Source organism: Amphiura filiformis, chromosome 2 (assembly GCF_039555335.1).
Source record: "Amphiura filiformis chromosome 2, Afil_fr2py, whole genome shotgun sequence".
NCBI lineage: Eukaryota > Metazoa > Echinodermata > Ophiuroidea > Amphilepidida > Amphiuridae > Amphiura > Amphiura filiformis.
The window spans coordinates 51,903,081-51,924,487 of record NC_092629.1 but is presented as its reverse complement, the minus strand read 5'-3'; the positions used below and the strand labels follow the sequence as shown (position 1 = coordinate 51,924,487).

At 37.7% G+C, this 21,407-nt stretch overlaps 1 protein-coding gene across 2 annotated transcripts in view; it reads right to left on the bottom strand.

Moving 5' to 3' along the window:
* Positions 1-3,970, bottom strand: part of LOC140146354 (sulfotransferase 2A1-like) — a 28,381-nt gene extending 24,411 nt beyond the window's left edge. For both annotated transcript variants that reach the window (XM_072168171.1, XM_072168170.1), the window contains exon 1: positions 3,776-3,970. The gene's annotated coding sequence lies outside the window, so the exon portion shown is untranslated. The remainder of the gene's footprint in view (positions 1-3,775) is intronic.
* Positions 3,971-21,407: the final 17,437 nt, after the last annotated feature.

Genomic DNA, 21,407 nt, shown 5'->3' with positions numbered 1-21,407 from the left:
GCAGCAGGATCCGCCCAATACAACAACATTCTTAATTATATTGAATTCTAAAACTACCTGTTTCAATATATTTTAGCTTAGGGACGCACCATTAGATATCAAGGGGGGGCTGGGTAGTTGGGGTCGTGACAAATTTTTTTTTTTTAGCACCTCGGTGAAGCAAAATTTTTTTTTTTAGCCCCTTGATGAAGCAAATTTTTTTTTTTCAACACCTCGGAGAGGCAAATTTTTTTTTTTTTGCACTCGTAAAGTCCTATCATTTTCAACAATTTGTTTGTCGAGTTGTAAAAATTTGTCCATATTTTTAATCATTTTTACGTTTTGTAGCAACTAAATTTTGAGTGCCACAAAAAAACATCATTATTTTTATATGTAAAAATTTTCTTGACGTATAATGAACCTCTTTTGGCGAGAAATATTTTGGCATATTAAAGCTAAACTGGTGAAATACGGTACAAATGTGGAATAAATGCGCGCTTCGTGCGCAAAAATAGGTGGTTTTAAGGTTAATTTTGTCAGAAACCCACATACAGGCGTCAACTTTGGGGATGATTGTATGGACCACCCCTAGCAAATATTGGGGGATTTATCCCCTGGGATCTACGCCTATGTTCTCAATTAGTCCTGTGGCACATATTTCTATAATAATTTTGACAATGGGGTGGAATTTGGTGAAAAACTGTGAAGTAGAATGAATCAAGTGTTTTCATTCACAGACCCGGCTCACATAATAACTTTTCACAAACAAATGCGCACAAAATACGTACCAGTTTGAAGCTAAAATAAATATTCTTGATGAAGAAAGGATTAAATTCGCGCGAAGCGCGAAAAATTTTGCAATATAAAAGCTATATGAGGTTAATTTTTCTTCACTATTCTGTGACAAATTTTTTTTCACCCTTGACATCAAATCTTTTTTTTTCTGGTCCGAGGTGGATCAAATTTTTTTTTTTTAGTCTGAAGTGGAGCAAATTTTTTTTTTTGCTCAGATGGCGCAACAATTTTTTTTTCTTCAAAAAACTACCCAGCCCCCCCCCTTGGTATCTAATGGTGCGTCCCTTACTAAGTATCTTCTCCATTATATTGCACACATGCAATACCTGAATAGGTATAGTTCCATAGACCTTCAACTTACTACATGTATCCCTCTCTTGTTGAAATTAACCCCACTGCCAAGGTCCCATTTCCTTCCCATTTATGCAAAATTTGCCAAATCTGTCAATACTTGTGTTTTTAACTAATTGGTAATACACTTTAACCTGGGAATTATACACAGAACAAGCCGACTAACCAGAACCAAATTTATTGTCTTGTGTGTCAGAGAGAAAAGCCCCAAGACAATTTTGGCTATTTAGCTCAATTACTGATCCATACAATTACAAGCATCACACACTGGAGACCTTCACTTTTTATAGCGGAACAGTGGCCACTAATGAACTTCCCAGCACTCACTATACCCCAATGGCCTCATCCCAAAGGCATACTTCAATAATCTCAGTTAAACAATATAGTGTCCAATTCAACCTCCAATTGCCAAGTATGAGTTTGGTATCCAAATTTTCAAAGGTCATCCAATGAACATACAAACATATTGGGGTTGAAGAACAGTGCCCTAATAAATGAGCATGTTGTGGATCGTAATAATTAACCATGGACTGTAGAACAGGCCCAGTTCTATACCTTCAACTTTTACTCACCCACAACTCAGCCCAAATTTATATTTTTATCATCTAACAAGAATGACAGCTGCCTCAAGACTCCTTTCCTCAAAGTTCCTTTACCTAAAAATTAATTGACACTGCCTTTCAACATGAAAGGGAGGGTAACAGTTGAAGGTATGCGAAACTATACCTATGCATGATATTATTAATAATATCATATTGTTTCAGTATTCAAAGGAGCTTAGTGCGGAGGCATGCATCACATTAGTAACGCTATTTAAACAAAAATCATATTCTCATTCAAACATGTGAGCACATGAACAACTACAATAAAACACTGCATATGTTCACATCAAAATGCAGTATCACTAGAAAAAAAATGATCAGTCATCAAATATATTTAATTTCAAACTTTTTCTTGAACAGTTCACCAGTAAAATAATGTCATGAATAGACTTATAGTACACGCTTATAACAGAATAAAATTGCCTTGAATATTACTCTGTCTCCTGCATTCGCATTTAATATTAGTTTCACTTTAAAGAATATTTACCCTGTCCATTCTTCTAGGTAGGTAATTCATACATATTATTATCACTGTATTCTACTTCACTATTGCCTCATATGATACATTGCCTCTTGCTTTACTCTAAAAGACTATGTTATTGTTACCTTATATAATTAAACATTTTACTGCGTCAATATACATAATATCGCCCTAGTAGATAAAAAACAATGTCTCCAACTGTTCATTCAATCTATACCCATTCCAGCTCAAATAAATGCGATGCCTGCACATCCATCATAACAGCCACAAGGGTGCATAAATTCCACACTGACCAACTACCTCCTACCTACAAACGTGAATTACAACCGACCTACATTCCACAACCATGTTTTCCAATCGTGCCTGAGCGCTCCCTTTTAAAGGGTTTTTTATTAAACTTAACACATTTAGTCATTTACTCATATATCCATAATTCCATTTCAAATATTTTAATACTTTTTTATTGATACGTTTAAAGGGGCATTTCGTGATCCACATGCCTCATACCCCACTTTTCTCAAAAAAGATGCAACAGTTTTAGACAAAGGTGCCATGCCAGCCGGGTTAGAATTAATCGTTAGAGTCTCCTCTGTTTAACCCGGCTGGCATTTCTGAAAAGTGACGTGAACTGAGATTTGGGTTCAAAAATGTGTTTTTTGTGACTTTTTTTTTCAATTTTATGTACTAGGCCTATAGGCCCTAAAGATGCAGTTTTTTTTATTAACAGGCCTTTAATGAATATTAAAAATACATGTGATATGATGTATTTCCGGAGAAATCATGAAACACAGCGGTTTTTACAGGCTACCAGTTTGTAAATACTAAAAATTACTTCGGATTTCTGGGCAGGGAATTAATTGCGAATCATCAGTCTCCTCAACAGCTACTTTGGTTTCGCGTCATTCACATTCTGTGAAAGAAGCGAACTACACTAAGTGCTGAAGAGACGGCGCGCCGTATATAGTTTAAACAAATCCTTGCAGATCTCAGTGGGCTAAATGGCGCAATTGGTTAGCGCATCATGTTTTTACCCGAGGGGTACCCGGTTCGAAATCCGGTGGTGGAAGGTTTTTTTTGCTTCCCCATTTTTAACCCAAATTTTTTTATATTCATTTGAAATGTAGGCCTACATGTTGCAAGGGGAAATATATTTTGTTTCCTTTTTTTCTGAAACGGTACGAAAAAGAGTTAAAAACAAATATTTTCCGTTCAATATGGGCCGGGCATTGCAACATTGTCGTCAGATCTTGTTGCTTGCCTGCCCAGAATGCAATTCACGCATACCAAGGTATTGGATTGCAAATTTGGCTTTTTATTCACATTTACGCTGAAAATGCTCTCGTTTTTTTTTCACAAAGCAGCATAAAGAAGGCGATATTTGATATTATTATGTAATTTTAAAGACAATCCATATCCACCAAACCAATAGGGTTATCCCCCTTTAATTAAGACTATATGGTTATAAATTTTAACCCGGCTGGCACCTTTGTCTTTGGCTCTCTATTAGCTTCTATTATAAATAATAATAATTATTATTATGGTCATTTATAATGCTTTTTAAGCTTACCGTATTGTCGTCAGTGCAACGTGCACCACTTCCCTCCTTAAGGCGTTTTATGATGTTTAGGCTATAACGTTATTAACATGTGAACGTAAAAATATCTTCGAGACTTCGTATACACAAAATGTCAAATGGTGGTAAAACGATCGTGATTTTATGTATAAATAATCATCACACACACTACGTGTACCTGTCCTGGTTCATAAACATGTACCGTGACGGTCAGAGTTGGGTCAGAGTTATTTTTAGAATAATGCGTGTACCGTATAATATTATTTATTGCTTTGCTTCAATACATGGTACAAATTTGACCATATATGGAGATACCTGCAAGGTCAAACCCGGCGGTTAATAAACAATAATATTTATGCCCGGACTGATCATAATATCATGGTAAGTTACTTCCTTTTTAATATGGAACGACAATTGATGCGATGCAGGATTAAGGGCGCATTCCACTATAAAATTAAGGTTTTCTAGAAATTAGGAAATGCTTTGAGCGCATGTTTTAAACAGATTAATTGAAATGGGTATTAGTACACTGATAAATATCACCGAAATTATGCCATTAGTTTGAAGGAAATCGGAAATACAGTTTCAATAATACATCAAATTATATTTTCTTTGTATCTTGTTGTTTTATCAATAATCAATAAAGTTAATGAGCTAAAAAGACTGTAAAGGCTCGTTAAGGCCCTTCACAATTGATTCCGAGTTTACTGTTCAAGATTTTAAAAATAGGACGAGGTGACTTTTAATTATTAATGATCTATTATTTTCTTTATTTAGTATTTAACTAGTGCACCTGCAGCTGTGAGAGCCCTGATGCTGTGAGAGCACTGGCATGATAGCGATACTGTTTGATGACCTAAGACCTCGGTGTAATTTTGTTCATGCTCCCCTAATACGAAGGATTCCACCTATCAAGTTTAAGCCCAATAGGGCAAAGTTTAAATTTAGCCCCTGTACATGACCTCAATTTTGTTTTGCGCATATATTCCCCTCGTATCAAGGATTCCACCCACCAAGTTTGAGCCCGATAGGACAAAGTTTGTAATCCATGACCTTTGACCTTTGACCTCATTCTACATTCTACAGGATTTTATGGGTAGACAACCTATGTACAGTTGTATCTTGAACCTAGAGGGTTGAGTGCAGATATCAGAACCGGGGATGATCCCCCTTCTCTTTTCGAATAGCTCTGACACTTTAACGTGCACAGGGATGAATCCTCCTGTAATTTACGTGACTTCCGAATCACGGACATCGCACATAACTACCTATATCTGCACGTGCTAGGCAGTGTATGGGGGCGAGAAGAAATTCTTCAATTAAATTCTGAAATTAAATTACTGAACTTAATTGAAGGATTCCCGACCATATAGGAACTTTTTGGGAGGGAAGAGAATTTTCACCTAAGGCAAGCCCAAGGCTCGAACCCTCGTCGATCGTATCTTCCGGCCGGCAGCGCAATGCCTTAACCGCTCGGCCATCTCGCCTACCTCGGATGACTTCCATATAATGTTTTTCATGCTCCCCTCATACGAAGGTTTCGACCCACCAAGTTTGAGCCCGATCGGACCAAGTTTGAAATTTGACCCGTCCGTAATGACCTTTGACCTCGATTTTATTTCAGGCATTACATTCCCCTCCTATCAAGGAGTCGACCCACCAAGTTTGGGCCCGATCGGACAAAGTTTGAAAGTTTGACCTTTGACCTTGACCTCCGATGACCTTCGAATCTACCCGGTAAACAGCGCCCGCCCGATACCCATCTATGTGTGAAATATCGGGACGATGCGTCGAAGTGCGGCGGAACGCATAGCCGGACAGACACACACACACCAATTATCAACCCGTTTTGACTGGAGCCGGCATTTAATTATTTTATTACTACTAGTGCGCCTGTTGCTGTAATAGCCCTTTAGCTATTAGGGGGTATGTGGGCACTTATTGGGGTATGTGGGCGCTTATTGGGGTAGGGGCGCTTATAGAAATCATTTTCAGCAATGAATGCTGGGAAGACACTATAGCATATTTGCAGCAATGCATTCTGGGTAGACATTTACAGTGCATTTCAAATTGGGCATGTCGCCAAAAGCTGAATGGAATCTATGAATGAATGACCTACAACCCAGGAAAAAAAGGTTGGCACAGTTTGCCTGTCTTTTGGTATATCTCTGCCCCCGCTCCCCCAATTCAATGTTGGACCAAGCCATGTTGTCAACAGGTCCATGCATTTGAATTTGGATTTGGAAGATACCTTCTCTTAAATAACAGTATTGCGAACCACCAGCATACATAACTCGATGTAGAGAGTCTTTCCTATTCAGAGGAAATATTGCAATTACACACCTTATTGCCTTTTAACAATAACCATTGACACTAGCACATATCAGAGAAGATGTAAGAAAAGGATGGAGAACAGAATTATATCCTTGAGATAATCCCGTAGGTAATCCTGTTGCACCTATCATAGTCCTTTATTCTCAAGTGGTGGGTTAACCAACAGTTAACAATGAGAGGAAATTTCTGAACCTAGTTCAGTTGGGGATGATTTGAAGTGACCGCCAATTATGACCATTTGATATTTAATACCAGCAATGTGAAAAAAAAGAAATAATGTAGTGCCAAAATAATGTACCCTTTTACGGAAGGAGCAAAGTTTAACAAGTTATAACTCCGCTTCTGAAGTACGAATGTCAGCGGCGAATGTCAGGTTATTATTTCCCAGTCTTTAAAAAAATTGCAGGCAGAGGTGGGAATCGATCTCGGTACCTCCCGGTTAAACAGCACTGTGCAAGACCACTAGACCAACTAAATATCTGTTGTGAGATGTGTGACATTAATCTTTGATATTGCTTAATGGAACAAATCGCGGAATTAAATCAGTAATAAAAGAAATAGATTCTTATATAGCGGTCAAATTAGATAAAAGGGGAAATATTTGTCCCTGCTCGAAAGAAAATATAGGTTAGAAAATTATCAAATAAATTTAAATTACAAATTGAGATTTTATATTTCTTTCTTTCACGAGGCGACATTATCACAGACAAACACTGTATAAGCTAACAACTCGACTCTCATCACTAGATGCTGTCATTTAGCTCAATGGTAGAGCATCAGACTGCTGATATCAATATCGTTGGTTCGAGTCCTCCTGCCAGCAATGGTTATATTTATGATTTTAATGCTACGCTAAAATTTGTTCAATTTTTTTCGTTTATTTATTTATTTATTTATTTATTTATTTGTTTTTGTTTATTTATGTAAATAATTTGATATATTTGAAAGAGGTATTTGAGCAATTTTATAATCCTATGGGGTCATTTTGAACCCCCACCCTCCCAACTTGCCAAACGCACAACACCTATGAGTTTGCATCATACATGTCATCATTAGTCACGATTATGCACTTTCAGTTTCCCACGCGTTTGAACGGGAATTGGATTGCGTACTTTTTCGATGTCTAGTGAGCAAATTTTTTCATTATTTTGAGAAAATGATGTCAAATTTTCTATTCTATATTGTTTGGTAATAATGTCTTTTGCCAATAGTATGTTTAACAGTACGACAGCAACTTAGCTCACTTCCGGTAATTTTTACCGGCGTGACCTCTGCTGTTACGTAACGCAATGTTGAAAATCAGGTGGCAAATACGGGTTTTCAAAAAACATCAAAAAATGGAATACACGAGTCATTTCTCCCTTCATTTGCATATTGAGCCCATAGATAAGCTATGAAACATGAGTATAGGGCAAAGAATAAAGTGTAAAAGTTGAATTATTGTGGAAAAAATGAATGCTTTTGGTGCGCGAAGTAGCCTAAAAAATGAGAGAAAATGCATGTCACGATCACTAAAATGGTTATATCTACAGCTTGGAGGAAACGCCGGTCTAATGCTTTTCTGTTATGATAAACATTAATTAACCAGAGCTTGTATTAAATTTTCAGCGAAAATGAGCGGTGGAACAACCTAGTCGTAGGTTGAAAAGTTGTGTTCTTTGAGTTCTCGTGTCGTATAGCGCACGTTGCAAGTGTCACGATGCTTCACGAAATGGATCCCAGCCGGCGCTGTCTATTATGCATGCTATATTGATTTAAAAACGTCTATTGTTATATATTTTATTAATGCAAAATACTCTATTGTGTAACAAAATATTGTAGTCGTCAAAGAAGGTAGTATCATATCATTTAACTGAAGTACACGCAGTTTTAAAAAGACTGTTGATGAGTGAGATACTTGAACATGTTGAACGAGAAATAAGATAGCAAAATAATACCCGTTGCAAGAACAAGATGCGATGGCTTAGTGGACAGAGCGAAGGTCTGCAGTGCGGAAGGTTGAGAGTTCGATTCCCATCATGTTATTCTTAGACTTTTTCAGTTCGTTTTTCTTTCTTTTTTTCTTTCCCTTTTGTCTTTAATTTTATAGGCCTAATGAATGCAGCTTGAAGGCCCACCTTTTTCATGATTTATTTCTTGTTGCTAAGTATTTCATATTTAGGCCTAATCCTACATTCGATTTGATCTTTTTTTTAAATTGCATTTAAGTTCAGTAGCTTTCATGAAATAATTTCAAATAAAGCATGTCAAACTTAAGTAATTTTTAGTTCAAGATTATATATAGGCCTATCAAATAAAGGAACATCAACACATATTTTCACGATTTTTAATTGGACTAGACCCTCCCTATCGACAACATATTTTATGAGCTTTTATGCATTCATATTAAATCACGAGATGCACGAATTTCAAACCTAATATTTTGGCATATTTGTCATTTTTACACAATGTCCAACTTACACCTCGGATTACACCTAATTGGAATCAGCAGAAGTTCGTTTTCCAGATAGAGCTTTGATGTCTTATTTAATCCCCCATTATAGAACACCACAGTTAAGCGGTCAAGATATTAGGTGTTTTCTTTCATTTTTATCTCGCTACTCCTGCTTCAAATGTAGGCCTAATGTGAAAACCTTCCTGACAGTTATTTATTAATATTATAAATATTGTTATAATTTTTGGAATTACAAAACTTCAAATTTAATAAAAATATGAAAACTAGGATTTAAAAAAATTAGTTAAAATAAAATCAAAAATCAAAGAGAGGTGCTAGCGGGGTTCGAACCAAGATCGAACTTCCAAATATTTAATTTACCCCCGGTATTTACCACCAAGCCATACCAGTGATTTGATAGATACGGTAATAGGCCTAATAGCAATCTTATTCCCACTCATGGCTCACTCGTATATTCTATTTCTGGAATGAATTAACACCGTCCAAATAATGTAACACAAACCTTTATGCTGACTTTAAAATTGTTTAAACGTTGGGAGTATTATTTTCAAGGTAAATAACCAACAATGAACAATTGACAATGCAAGTTTCTTTGCAGGAAAAACATCGGCCTTACAGTATATCGCGTGACAGTAGTCACGCACAAAGATAAACATTTCAACATGTTCAATATACGACTCGGAATATACCCCAACCAAAATTGATGAAATTTTCAGGCAAGCTCACTTTAGTTATTCTATAACATGACACCCATTTTTGATTCCGGCGCTTTTTCTTGCTTGATGATATGAACATTTTTGTGTTCGTGACATGCAATTTTTCTCATTTTCCGAGCTACTTTGGACATGTTCAAGCTTCTTTATTGTCCATTTAATTCAACTTTTACAAGTTATTTGTTGCTTTACACAATGTTTGATATCTTATCTGTGGTTAGGGTACATAAATGGAGCAATATACGACCCGTGTCTTCCATTTCTGGAGCTATTTTGATAAAACGTGTTTGCCGGCTAAAATTTCAACATTGCGTTACGTAACTCGTGTTCACCAACCCGTATAAATTTTCTGTCGAACAAAAGAGGTCACGAAGTTGCCGTCGTACTGTTAAAGTTGTAATTTTGTGTTTTTGATCGCAAAGATCGGATATTTTCGTTCCCGATTCGAATTCTGAACCCTTCGCAAGGGTGCCGATTTCGGCAGAACTTTGACGATAATTTTGCCTTTTGGACACCTAAATGCTTTCGATCCTTAATTTTGTTTCAACCGAGTCTTAAATTATCAAGCACAATACAGTTGGTACCACATTTATATACATTGATGAAATTTTAAAGATTTTTTTTCAAGTTTCTAACCGGCGCAAATCGTTAAGTGTGTATTTCCCATTGACATCCAAAATGGCGTAAGCCAGTCATCAATATACATTGGTACGTCGTATATAGGACTGGCAAGCGAGTCTATGTCATCATCATAAAAATTTAAAATCCAGGTCCCACATAAATACAGTAATTGTGCAAAAGAGGACATAAATAATTTCTTTCTGCAACCATAATGGGCCGCAATATATCACTAACCGCATAGTCCGAGGCAAGGTTCATTATTGTCAGGGTTAGGGTCTTAGGGTTAGGGTCTTATGGTTAGGGTTAGGGGTTAGGGTTAGGGGTTAGGGTTAGGGTTAGGGTTAGGGTTAGGGTTAGGGTAAGGGTTAGGGTTAGGGATTAGGGTTAGGGTTAGGATTATATTCGTATTTATTATACTAGTAATAGTATATTGTGTGTATGCAGTTTATTCCGTAATCAATAAGTATCATAAACAAACACCTTGCTGGCACAACGAATCATAGCACAGTCGTGTAGGCATTAGACTATGGATACAAAGGTTGTGGGTTCGAACCCCAGGTAAACCGTTATAGAATTTTAATTCTATCGATTTCTTTTTTATTTTATTAAGTAAGAGGAAATAATAATGGTAATAAACTCGTGTTATATCTAGCCTCATAGGCCTATTAATTACATGTATGTACTATGTGTTATCGCATTGTGGCCCATTATGGTTGCAGAAAGAAATAACGCACGCCGGCAACTAGACTACTATACAAAAAAATAGTATCAAATCTTTCCTGCTCAATCAATATAATACTTGCAAATAGATCATAGTTTACTAATCTAATCCTGTAATATAGACCTGTTATATCACCTAACACCTATCCGACTTCGCCATTACTGCGGTGTCCCCGATGTAAAACTGCGGTGTCCCGATGTCGGGGGTTCCATCCATTATTTATTGTGTGCTATACAGAATTGTACCCGGGAATTGTACACAACAGTGATATTCAATACACAATCATGAGTATTGAATTACGAATTAAATCTCCCGCTCTGGTACATCTGTGTTGCCGTCAATAGAGGGCCAAATACAGTAAACCACCTGAGTAAACGCTTCTCGGATTGGTGTATATGTCCGATCTCTGTAATGTAATGTAAATGAAGCATATTGATATGCAGGAAGAATCGATCAGGGCGCTATCTATTAGGGAAAGATAAACACTATTCAAAATATCAATAGACAAGAAGAAAGGGATGTAGATATTTGTAATTGAGTCATGCATGATTTAACAGAAGGTTCTTTCCAATTCCCAAACGTAATGTGAGACCCTCCAACATTGAATGATGGGGAGTGGGGAAGGATGAGATATAGGGGGGAGTCTGTACAACACATATATTGTATGCATGTTTTCCTCGCCTCCCCAATTTTAATAGGGCTCGCATTTCCATTGTTTAGTGCATATGTGCCAACTATTAATTTCCCGGGTTGTCCGAATCAATTCCAAAAATATGCATCTAATTTCATATTTTGGCTTGTAAAATAAAAACCGTTAAAGGTATGGCCACCAAATTTTCAGGAAATAATCCTCACATTCATATCAATATATGAAATTAATATAAACAAAAAATATTGTGAAATAAGGTATAAGTCAAACGAATATTATATAATTGCCGATTATTTTCGAAGTTTAAAGCTATGATAACTCGTCCAAAATATGCATCTAACTTCATATTTTGGTTTATAAACTAAAACCATAAAAGGTATGAGCACCAAATTTTCAGGGAGTAATCCTCACATTCATATCAATATGTAAAGTTCATATTGATAAAAAAGATTGTGAAATAAGGAATAAGTCAAAAGAATATTATATGATTGCCGATTATTTTCGTAGTTTAAAGCTATGATAACTCGTCCAAAATGTGACCGTCCACGGCGAATGAGCCGTAAATTCCTCCCCCGATCAATTTTGTTTTATTTCGTGTTTAAAAATAAACATCATAAACTTAAAAATGGTATATCATTTGACTTCAAACGATATCCAGAAGCGGAGTTATGGTTAGTTAAACTTTGCTCCTTCAACAAAATTATAGCTTTTTTGGTTTCTATGTGTGTCTCTTTTTTCCACATTGCTGGCAATAAATATCAAACAGTCATAATTGGCGGTCATTTCAAATAATCCCCAAGTCAACGAGGTTTAAGAAGGTTCTCTCATTGTTAATTGTTGGTTATGCATACCTATACAAATAACCCACCACTTGAAAAGGATTTAGCAAAAGCAAACAAAGAGCAGAGCTATTAAAAGTTCTATAGCCATCTAAGGTAGAAGCTTATTATCCACTTCAATAATAGGATTATTGATTGGTGTTGTGACTATTCAAATAAGACAGATGTCGCGCCAGCTTACGTGACCGGTGAATACGACCTTCGTACACATTTTACACCATAACTCAGAATACAATTTAGGGAATTTACGGCTCGTTTGTGCTGCCGAGTCACAAATATGCATCTAACTTCATATTTTGGTTTATAAACTAAAAACCATAAAAGGTATGAGCACCAAATTTTCAGGGAGTAATCCTCACATTCATATCAATATGTAAAGTTCATATTGATAAAAAATATTGTGAAATAAGGAATAAGTCAAAAGAATATTATATGATTGCCGATTATTTTCGTAGTTTAAAGCTATGATAACTCGTCCAAAATATGCATCTAACTTCATATTTTGGTTTATAAACTAAAAACCATAAAAGGTATGAGCACCAAATTTTCAGGGAGTAATCCTCACATTCATATCAATATGTAAAGTTCATATTGATAAAAAATATTGTGAAATAAGGAATAAGTCAAAAGAATATTATATGATTGCCGATTATTTTCGTAGTTTAAAGCTATGATAATTCTTCCAAAAATGCATCTAATTTCATATTTTGGCTTATAAAATATAAAGCATTAAGCATATGGCCACCAAATGTTCATGGATTAATCCCCATATTCGTTTCAATATGCAAAAATTAAAATTAATCAAAAATATTATCGATAATCAATTATTATCGATTATCGATAATCAATCAATCCTTTTTTAATATTCAATGTTTAAAAATGTATAGGCCTACGCAACCAACAAAACTGTATATCTGCAGTAATTTGAAAATATGACTTTCTCCTAAGTGCTATAAAAGCATAATTTTTTTACCATTTATATGCACATCATATCTCATGCAACCTGAAGGAACGAAACTTGTTTCCGGTTTGGATTGTAACACCTTAAAATTCACATTTTTCGTAAAAAACGGTTCAAATATTTTTTTCTGAATTGAAAAATCTCTCATGGTATATAATGGCCATATTAGGCATTGTGATTGGCAATTTCAAACTTTTTTTAGTTCAAACATCATGGCCGTGGACACGTGATGCTCTGTTTTGAAAGCCATCCGAGTTTCCATTTTGACAAACAACTCGGTGCCGCAATTATGGTGATATTTGTACAGTGCCGTAAAATAAAGGTAAAAAAAAAAAAAAAAAGAAGGACGGACATTGGCAAAAATTAATAGAATGATGAATATAATATGATGAAGGATATTGTAAAATAATAACAAAAAAGAAAAAAAAAATTAAATATATTCAGGGGCTCGACCCCGTGTTCCAATGGGACTGTGGCAGATGCCGTATCCATTGAACCACAGAGCTGTGTAACTTTGGGACAAAATAGCAGGTGTTGAACATTGTGTACACTTTTGGGTCAGTATAAATAAAAAAACGATGTACACTAAAAAAGTAATATTATATTAAAATTTTTACTCTTTAAAGACGTGTATACCGTCCGATTTTGCCCCGTAGTCATTTATCCCGGACAAAAACTGAACTAAATGTGAAGCACAATGTCAGCCAACACCTGCTATATGATAAATATTCAGTTAATGAAACAAATGCCGTAAAAAGTAATTTTTGGACTGTATACCGTATGTAGAGCGTATATTTATATACATGCATCTTGAATAGCATTATATTATAGTTGAAGCCTGTTGAAGTTACACAGCTCTGTGGCGCAATTGATACGGCATCTGCCTCAGGCGCAGTGGAACACGGGTTCGAGCCCCTGAATGTATTTAGATTTCTTTTTCATTTTTATTTTACAATATTCTTCATCATATTATATTTGTCATAAGCCAATGTCCGTCTTTTTTCTGTATGTCTACCTATATTTTACGGCACTGTACAAATATCATCGTAATTTCCGCACTGATGATGTTTTTATATAAACATACATAAAATTGCCCTATCTATGATACGGGTGCAATTACATTAATTTGATGTAATAATAGCTGATTGAAAATTGCTCATTCAGTTCTTTTTATTTATCATTTGAATTAGAAGCAATTCGATGTAATACTGCATTTAAAAATCATTCTTTCTTTTTTTGTCAGTTTTCGCGTAATTCAGACCCAAGCCAAGACGCAAAACCACGCATTAGCGATGTTTTTAATGACCACTCCCTAAAGAAACAAATACATTTTTTCAATTTTTTCTATTTATCGTAAAGCCCTATCACTTATATGTTTTTGTGTGAAATATGAAGATAATTCAACATTCCGTTGCAAAGTTATTGAGTAAAAACGGAAAACAGATGCAATATTTAGGATTTGACTCGGACAACCCAGGAAAAAAAAGGTTGGCACAGTTTGCCTGTCTTTTGGTATATCTCTGCCCCTCCCCCAATTCAATGTTGGACCAAGCCATGTTGTCAACAGGTCCATGAGACCCTCCAACATTGAATGATGGGGAGTGGTGAAGGATGAGATATAGGGGGAGTCTGTACAACACATATATTGTATGCATGTTTTCCTCGCCTCCCCAATTTTAATAGGGCTCGCATTTCCATTGTTTAGTGCATATGTGCCAACTATTAATTTCCCGGGTTGTAGCTTGTTCACCGGCTTGGGCAGCTTGAGACTTGTTGTAGATCGTCTACTGGATTCTTTTTATCCATGTGCACTTGCTGCTTTGTATCCACGTGGGGTATTTTCCCCCATGACCTTTGACCTTGACCTCCGATGACCTTCGAAACTACCCGGTAAACAGCGCACGCCCGATACCCATCTATGTGTGAAATATCGGAACGATGCGTCGAAGCGCGGCGGAACGCATAGCCGGACAGACACACACACGGACAGACAACGGCTATTATTTTAGTAGTACTAGTGCACCTGCGGCTGTGAGAGCCCAGATGCTGTGAGAGCACTGGCATGATAGCGATAGCAGCAATGCATTCTGGGTAGACATTTACAGTGCATTTCAAATTGGGCATGTAGCCAAAAGCTGAATGGAATCTATGAATGAATGACCTTGTTCACCGGCTTGGGCAGCTTGAAACTTGTTGTAGATCGTCTACTGGATTCTTTTTATCCATGTGCACTTGCTGCTTTGTATCCACGTGGGGTATTTTCCCCCATGACCTTTGACCTTGACCTCCGATGACCTTCAAAACTACCCGGTAAACAGCGCCCGCCCGATACCCATATATGTGTGAAATATCGGAACGATGCGTCGAAGCGCAGCGGAACGCATAGCCGGACAGACACACAGACAGACAGACAGAGCTTATGATTATTATAGTACTAGTGCACCTGCTGCTGTAATAGCCCTGTAGCTATAATAAGGGCACCATCTGCATGATAGAGATACTTTTTGACCCCAGATGATGATAGAGATACGTTTTGACCCCAGATGACCTTTGAACTCAGATGATGAAGTTTGAGCCCGATTAGACAAAGTTTGAAATCCATGACCTTTGACCTTTGACCTTGGATGACCTCCATATAATGTTTTTCATGCTCCCCTCATACCAAGAATTCCACCCACCAAGTTTGAGCCCGATCGGGCAAAGTTTGAAATTTGACCCCCTCCATAATGACCTTTGACCTCCGTTGACCTCGATTTTATTTCGGGCATATATTCCCCTCGTATCAAGGATCCCACCCACCAAGTTTGAGCCCCATCGGACAAAGTTTGAAATTTGACCCCTCCGTAATGACCTTTGACCTCGGTTGACCTCAACTTTATTTCGCGCATATATTCCCCTCGTATCAAGGATTCCATCCACCAAATTTGAGCTTGATCGGACAAAGTTTAAAATTTGACCCCTCCGTAATGACCTTTGACCTCGGTTGACCTAGATTTTATTTCGGTCATATATTCCCCTCGTATCAAGGATCCCACCCACCAAGTTTGAGCCCGATCGGACAAAGTCTGAAATTTGACCCCCTCCGAAATGACCTTTGACCTCCGTTGACCTCGATTTCATTTCGGGCATATATTCCCCTCGTATAAAGGATCCCACCCACCAAGTTTGAGCCCCATCGGACAAAGTTTGCAATTTGACCCCTCCGTAATGACCTTTGACCTCGGTTGACCTCGCTGTTATTTTGGACATATATTACCGTCCTATCAAGGATCCCACCCACCAAGTTTGGGCCCGATCGGACAAAGTTTGAAATCTGTGACCTTTGACCTTGACCTCCGATGACCTTCAAAACTACCCGGTAAACAGCGCACGCCTGGTACCCATCTATGTCCGAAATATCGGAATGATGCGTCGAAGCGCGGAGAAACGCATTGCCATCGAACACACAGAGCTCATTATTTTCTTAATGCTAGTGCACCTGTAGCTTTGCAGCAATGCATTCTGGGTAGACATTACAGTGCATTTCAAATTGGGCAAACAGCCAAAAGCTGAATGAAACTTGTCCAGAGTTGCCCATTACACATCTTTGTATCCACTTGCTGCTGCTTTTGCTATCCAGTTGGGGTATTTTCCCCCCTAGATGACCTTTGACCTCGAGGGGCCCTTCGAAAACCACCCGGTTAACTTGCTTTTCCCGTCACCTATCCATATCCGAAATTTCGGCTCGATGCGTCGAAGCGCGGCGGAACGCATAGCCGGACAGACAGACAGATAGATAGATAGATACACAGATAGACAGATAGAGACCGCTTATTATTTTATTAGTACTAGTTCACCCGTAGCGGTGAGAGTAATTTCGCACATATATTCCCCTCATATCAAGGATTCCACCCACCAAGTTTGAGCCCGATCGGACAAAGTTTGAAATTTGAACCCTCCGTGATGATCTTTGACCTTGGTTGACCTCAGTTTTATTTCGGGCATATATTCCCCTCGTATCTAGGATCCCACCCACCAAGTTTGAGCCTGATCGGACAAAGTTAGAAATTTGAACCCTCCGTGATGACCTTTGACCTTGGTTGACCGCAATTTTATTTCGGGCATGTATTCCCCTCCTATCAAGGATTCCACCCACCAAGTTTGAGCCCGATCGGACAAAGTTTGAAATTTTGACCTTTGACCTTTACCTCCGATGACCTCGAAAACCACGCGGTCAACATGCTTTTTGCGATACCTATCCATATCCGAAATATTGGATCGATGCGTCGAAGCGTGGCGAAACGCATAGCCGGACAGACAGAGAGACAGACACACACACAGACTTCGCTCATTATTTTAGTATAGTAGACTAGTGCACCTGCAGCTGTGAGAGCCCTGATGCTGTGAGAGCACTGGCATGATAGCCTTTCTGTTTGACCCCAGATGACCTTGGTGTAATTTTTTCATGCCCCCCTCATACAAAGGATTCCACCTATCAAGTTTAAGCCCAATAGGGTAAAGTTTAAATTTAGCCCCTACATGACCTTTGACCTTGGTTGACCTCAATTTTATTTTGCGCATATATTCCCCTCGCATCAAGGATTCCACCCACCAATTTTGAGCCCGATAGGACAAAGTTTGAAATCCATGACCTTTGACCTCGGATGACCTCCATATAATGTTTTTCATGCTCCCCTCGTACGAAGGTTTCGACCCACCAAGTTTGAGCCCGATTGGACAAAGTTTGAAATTTGACCCCTCCGTAATGACCTTTGACCTCGGTTGACCTTGATTTTATTTCGCGCATTATATTCCCCTCCTATCAAGGATTCCACCCACCAAATTTGGGCCTGATTGGACAAAGTTTGAAATTTTGACCTTTGACCTTGACCTCCGATGACCCTCAAAACCACATGGCCAACATGCTTTTCCCAATACCTACCTATATCCAAAATTTCAGCACGATGCGTCGAAGTGCGGCGAAACGCATAGTCGGACAGACAGACAGACAGATAGATACACAGATAGACAGATAGACAGATAGAGACCGCTTATTATTTCATTAGTATAGATAGATAGATAGATAGATATATGCTTACTTTTACACATAGTATAAGGTGCAGTTATGCTGTTTGTTTATTCATCATTATTGTTAGCAAGTAAAAGTCATTAAAAGCAATTTTAAAGGACAAAATGCAAAATATAAATAAAATAATTAAACATTTTGCAATTTTCAATTGTGGACGCGGGCGGTTTAACAGTAAACTAAGAATTGATTGTGAAGAGCCTATGTTATTTTTGCCAATAATATTTTGCTAAAATCAATGCATAAATGTTCATGGTACTTTTACTTTGCATACTTTTACCCTGACACTTGGTCGAAGTGTTTCTAATATGCTCTAATGTATTATATGTGACCGTACACCACGAATGAGCCGTAAATGTCCTCAATTGTATTCTGAGTTACAGTGTAAAATGGGCATGAAGGTCGTATTCATAGGAACCTCAATTTGGTGCTACGTGTATGACGTGCGATCGCTGCCATAAATGGACAAATTGACATATGTCAATTTCTTTCAGTGAAATCGACATATGTTGATTTTATCCAATAGCAGAACTTGTAATCGACATAAGTAAGCTAATTTACTTAAAATGTACATATGTCAATTACCTTGCGAGAAATCGCCATATGCTCATTATTTGAAAACTAGTGTCGAATTTATTACTGTTCATTGGTTGCTGCAACCGGCCTTCCGCCTCATTGGCTGAAATTACCTCCAGAAAAATTCAAAATGTAATCGACATAATATGCCAATTATTTAGAAATTGACATATGTCAATTTCCAAATCACTACGCTACGAATGCACCAAAAATACACCTCGGAGTACGAGCGAGCTCTATCACGGTTTATGACCCTCATCAATCATTATATCATTATATGTTTTATTACAACCGGTCGCTTGTTACATTTTCTTATATTATTCTACAACTATTTCAATGTGTATTCCGTTCTAAAATGAGTAAATATTGTTTCTGTATTGAGTATTTATAGCTGGTATTGTTAGAAAGTAAATGGCTTAAATAAGAAGACTTGTTTAAAAAAAATACAATGTACGACATAACATGTACATAGTGTAAGAGTCTACATGGATGGAAGATTATTTCCTGTGCAGGTCTTGGGGTGGTACAATAATGATGTGTACTTGGAGGGGGAGGGATTTATAGGGGTGGCAAAGATTTTTGGGTTGACCAAAAGCGGTCAACGTACGTATATCGACAGCTTGTAGCATTATGCATCAACACCTGTTGGGCGCATTGGATGTCGTTTTGGGAGTATTCTTTTCTGCAACCAATCACATGTCTTGAAATTGACATATGTCGATTTATACCTCAAAATGGTTGAGAACAATTTTAACCATCAGGTATAGTGAAGCAGTCACGCAGCCAATTACACAACATAAAATTGATGCAAACAGCACAAGTGGTTTTAAATAATGGACATATGTCAATTTCCACCCTTGGAAATGACATATGTCGATTTTATGTAAATTAGCTTACTTATGGCAATTACAAGTTCTCCTATTGGACAAAATCAACATATGTCAATTTCTTTCAGCGAAATTGACATATGTCAATTTGCCTATTTATGGCAGGGATCGCACGTCATATACGTGTACCTCATTTAATGAGATACACGTAGCACCAAATTGAAATACCTATGAATATGACCTTCATGCCCATTTTACACTGTAACTCAGAATACAATTGAGGACATTTACGGCTCATTCGTGGTGTACGGTCACATATAGTGAAGCCGCCCCCTAATTTGCATATTTGCATAATTACTGAACTAATTTGCATAATTGCTAATTAATTATGCAAATTAGGGCGGCTAGCTAATTAATTATGCATAAATTATCTGGAATTCAAGTTTTAAAAATAAAAATTTTAAAAATAAAAATGTTACGAACATTTATGCCCCGGTGGGGCACTTAACACAAATGACCATAGGTTTATGTTCTCCCGGAAATACCCCCCTTTTGGATTCCGAAAGACCCCCTATATTTGACCAAAACAAATCTCCGAAAAACCCTTGATTTTGATCATTTCAGCTCTAAAAGACCCCAAAATTGCTTATTCCTTATGATTTCTGGGGTTTTTTGGGAGGATTTTTCAACCAAAAAGCCAAGAAAGACCCTTGATTTTGACTGTTCGCAACTCCAAAAGTCCCCATTTTACTTGTTCGCAGCTCCAAAATACCCCCTTTTACCGGTACGCCGTCAGCTCCCAAAGACCCACCACCTCAAAATTGCGGGGGAACATACCCAGCAAAATATTTTGATGTGCCCCCCGGATTTATGCATTGAATTTTAACAAAATATTGGCAAACATTATATATTAATGAGCATTTTCAAGTCATATTAGCTCATTAACTGCATTGATTATCGATAAAAACAATACAATGCAAAGAAATTTGAAATACTAGAGAACCTGCAGCTGCGAGGGCACTGTAGCTGTACGTGAGAGCACCACCAGCATGAGAGCGATACAGTTTGACTCCCAATGACCCCATATAACATCTGACCCTAGATGTCCTTCGCTTGATGACCTTTGATGACCTCAGCCTGATTGAACAAAGTTTGAAATTTGACCCCCTCCGTAATGGCCTTTGACCTCAGTTGACCTCAATTTTATTTCGTGCATATATTGCCCTCGTATCAAGTATTCCACCACCAACTTTGAGCCCGATCGGACAAAGTTTGAAATTTGACCCCTCCGTAATGACCTTTGACCTCCGTTGACCTTAATGATATTTCGTGCATATATTCCCCTTGTGGCAACGATTGCACCCACCAAGTTTGAGCCCGATCGGACAAAATTTGAAATTTGACACCTCGGTAATGACCTTTGACCTCGGTTGACCTCAATTTTATTTCAGGCATATATTCCCGTTGTATCAAGGATTCCACCCACCAAATTTGAGCCCGATCGGACAAAGTTTGAAATTTGACCCCTCCATAATGACCTTTGACCTCGGTTGACCTCGATTTTATTTTGGGCATATATTCCCTACGTATCAAGGATCCCACTAACCAAGTTTGGGCCCGATCAGACAAAGTTTGAAATCCATGACCTTTGACCTTGACCTCCGATGACCTTTAAAACTACCCGATAAACAGCGCACGCCCGGTACCCATCTATGTCTGAAATATCGGAACGATGCGTCGAAGCGCGGCGAAACGCATAGCCGGACAGACTGACAGACAGACACACATAGCTCATTATTTTATTAGTACTAGTGCACCTGCAGCTGTGAGAGCCCTGATGCTGTGAGAGCACTGGCATGATAGCA